We start from the raw sequence: 2,500 nt of genomic DNA, 5'->3' as shown, positions 1-2,500 counted from the left end.
AGTCGATTTATTACCCATGAACACACTACCTGTATGCTAATTCTATGTAAAAAGGTAGCTCCAGCCCTCATGATGTTGTCCAACATTTCCGCTATAAAACGGGATACAATTATTTTGGAAACATACCAAATTTGAAAAATAATTGAGAAGTTGCGCAATTACTAATCATGGAGCACAAAAAAGCCTACAGCACCTGGTATTCCCAGGCAGTCTCCCATCCAGGTACTAACTAGGCCTGACCCTGCTTAGCTTCCGAGATCGGGCGCATTCAGTGTGGTGTGGCCGTAGGCTCTGGGCCTAGTGAGTTTTGTACTTTTAAGCATCTAGTCGGCTAGACCTTGCAGTTTTGAAAGGCAATTGTGAAATGGCTCACTTCCTGAACTTGGAGCACAAAAAAGCCTACAGCACCTGGTATTCCCAGGTGGTCTCCCATCCAGGTACTAACTAGGCCCGACACTGCTTAGCTTCCGAGATCAGACGAGATCGGGCGCAATCAGTGTGGTGTGGCCGTAGGCTCTGGGCCTAGTGAGTTTTGTACTTTTAAGCATCTAGTCAGCTAGACCTTGCAATTTTGAAAGGCAATTGAGAAATGGCTCACTTCCTGAACTTGGAGCACAAAAAAGCCTACAGCACCTGGTATTGCCAGGCGGTCTCCCATCCAGGTACTAACGAGGCCCGACACTGCTTAGCTTCCGAGATCAGACGAGATCGGGCGCATTCAGTGTGGTGTGGCCGTAGGCTCTGGTTCTTGTGAGTTTTGTACTTTTAAGCATCTAGTCGGCTAGACCTTGCAGTTTTGAAAGGCAATTGAGAAATGGCTCACTTCCTGAACTTGGAGTACAAAAAAGCCTACAGCACCTGGTATTCCCAGGCGGTCTTCCATCCAGGTACTAACTAGGCCCGACACTGCTTAGCTTCTGAGATCAGACGAGATCAGGCACATTCAGTGTGGTGTGGCCGTAGGCTCTGGGCCTAGTGAGTTTTGTACTTTTAAGCATCTAGTCGGCTAGACCTTGCAGTTTTAAAAGGCAATTGAGAAAGGGCTCACTTCCTGAACTTGGAGCACAAAAAAGCCTACAGCACCTGGTATTCCCAGGCGGTCTCCCATCCAGGTACTAACTAGGCCTGACACTGCTTAACTTCCGAGATCAGTCGAGATCGGGTGCATTCAGTGTGGTGTGGCCGTAGGCTCTAGGAATGCTAAGAATATTACTCTTATGCATTTGCATTTAGTAAGCTAAGCCATGCAGCCACTTGCAACATGATACCACGCTCATCGCTCATCGCTCGATCAGGCTCGATCAGGCGAGATATATAAGACTGGTGGGCCCATTCAGGACTCCTATGTCTGGTAGGATAACTTTAATTCATCCATCCTGTGTCTGTTGCAGGGAGGTGGAGAGAACAATCAACACAATAATGGTTTTCTTTCATGCCTCTTGAAGGACTCAATATTCTCTGTACTGCATTACATGTGAAAGTCGATTTATTACCCATGAACACACTACCTGTATGCTAATTCTATGTAAAAAGGTAGCTCCAGCCCTCATGATGTTGTCCAACATTTCCGCTATAAAACGGGATACAATTATTTTGGAAACATACCAAATTTGAAAAATAATTGAGAAGTTGCGCAATTACTAATCATGGAGCACAAAAAAGCCTACAGCACCTGGTATTCCCAGGCAGTCTCCCATCCAGGTACTAACTAGGCCTGACCCTGCTTAGCTTCCGAGATCGGGCGCATTCAGTGTGGTGTGGCCGTAGGCTCTGGGCCTAGTGAGTTTTGTACTTTTAAGCATCTAGTCGGCTAGACCTTGCAGTTTTGAAAGGCAATTGTGAAATGGCTCACTTCCTGAACTTGGAGCACAAAAAAGCCTACAGCACCTGGTATTCCCAGGTGGTCTCCCATCCAGGTACTAACTAGGCCCGACACTGCTTAGCTTCCGAGATCAGACGAGATCGGGCGCAATCAGTGTGGTGTGGCCATAGGCTCTGAGCCTAGTGAGTTTTGTACTTTTAAGCATCTAGTCAGCTAGACCTTGCAATTGAGAAATGGCTCACTTCCTGAACTTGGAGCACAAAAAAGCCTACAGCACCTGGTATTCCCAGGCGGTCTCCCATCCAGGTACTAACGAGGCCCGACACTGCTTAGCATCCGAGATCAGACGAGATCGGGCGCATTCAGTGTGGTGTGGCCGTAGGCTCTGGTTCTTGTGAGTTTTGTACTTTTAAGCATCTAGTCGGCTAGACCTTGCAGTTTTGAAAGGCAATTGAGAAATGGCTCACTTCCTGAACTTGGAGTACAAAAAAGCCTACAGCACCTGGTATTCCCAGGCGGTCTTCCATCCAGGTACTAACTAGGCCCGACACTGCTTAGCTTCTGAGATCAGACGAGATCAGGCACATTCAGTGTGGTGTGGCCGTAGGCTCTGGGCCTAGTGAGTTTTGTACTTTTAAGCATCTAGTCGGCTAGACCTTGCAGTTTTAAAAGGCAATT

General features: G+C 47.4%; 7 non-coding genes and 2 pseudogenes across 7 annotated transcripts; all 9 read right to left on the bottom strand.

The window, feature by feature from the left end:
* Positions 1-181: 181 nt before the first annotated feature.
* Positions 182-290, bottom strand: LOC138545178 (5S ribosomal RNA; annotated as a pseudogene).
* A 106-nt stretch (positions 291-396) lies between these two features.
* Positions 397-515, bottom strand: LOC138548178 (5S ribosomal RNA). The gene has a single exon (XR_011291990.1). It is a non-coding gene; the product is annotated as a 5S ribosomal RNA (ribosomal RNA).
* Positions 516-621: 106 nt separating this feature from the next.
* On the bottom strand, positions 622-740 carry LOC138541979 (5S ribosomal RNA). The gene has a single exon (XR_011289971.1). It is a non-coding gene; the product is annotated as a 5S ribosomal RNA (ribosomal RNA).
* Positions 741-846: 106 nt separating this feature from the next.
* On the bottom strand, positions 847-965 carry LOC138540125 (5S ribosomal RNA). Its single transcript, XR_011288183.1, has one exon. It is a non-coding gene; the product is annotated as a 5S ribosomal RNA (ribosomal RNA).
* A 106-nt stretch (positions 966-1,071) lies between these two features.
* LOC138538890 (5S ribosomal RNA) lies at positions 1,072-1,190 on the bottom strand. The gene has a single exon (XR_011286974.1). It is a non-coding gene; the product is annotated as a 5S ribosomal RNA (ribosomal RNA).
* Positions 1,191-1,660: 470 nt separating this feature from the next.
* On the bottom strand, positions 1,661-1,769 carry LOC138545177 (5S ribosomal RNA; annotated as a pseudogene).
* Positions 1,770-1,875: 106 nt separating this feature from the next.
* On the bottom strand, positions 1,876-1,994 carry LOC138549644 (5S ribosomal RNA). Its single transcript, XR_011293420.1, has one exon. It is a non-coding gene; the product is annotated as a 5S ribosomal RNA (ribosomal RNA).
* A 93-nt stretch (positions 1,995-2,087) lies between these two features.
* LOC138540683 (5S ribosomal RNA) lies at positions 2,088-2,206 on the bottom strand. Its single transcript, XR_011288721.1, has one exon. It is a non-coding gene; the product is annotated as a 5S ribosomal RNA (ribosomal RNA).
* Positions 2,207-2,312: 106 nt separating this feature from the next.
* LOC138540124 (5S ribosomal RNA) lies at positions 2,313-2,431 on the bottom strand. The gene has a single exon (XR_011288182.1). It is a non-coding gene; the product is annotated as a 5S ribosomal RNA (ribosomal RNA).
* Between the last annotated feature and the right edge of the window lie 69 nt (positions 2,432-2,500).

Source organism: Ambystoma mexicanum, unplaced genomic scaffold, assembly GCF_040938575.1.
Source record: "Ambystoma mexicanum isolate Mex_15411 unplaced genomic scaffold, UKY_AmexF1_1 Mex_scaf10, whole genome shotgun sequence".
Taxonomy (NCBI): Eukaryota; Metazoa; Chordata; class Amphibia; order Caudata; family Ambystomatidae; genus Ambystoma; species Ambystoma mexicanum.
This window is presented reverse-complemented; position numbering and strand designations above follow the sequence as displayed.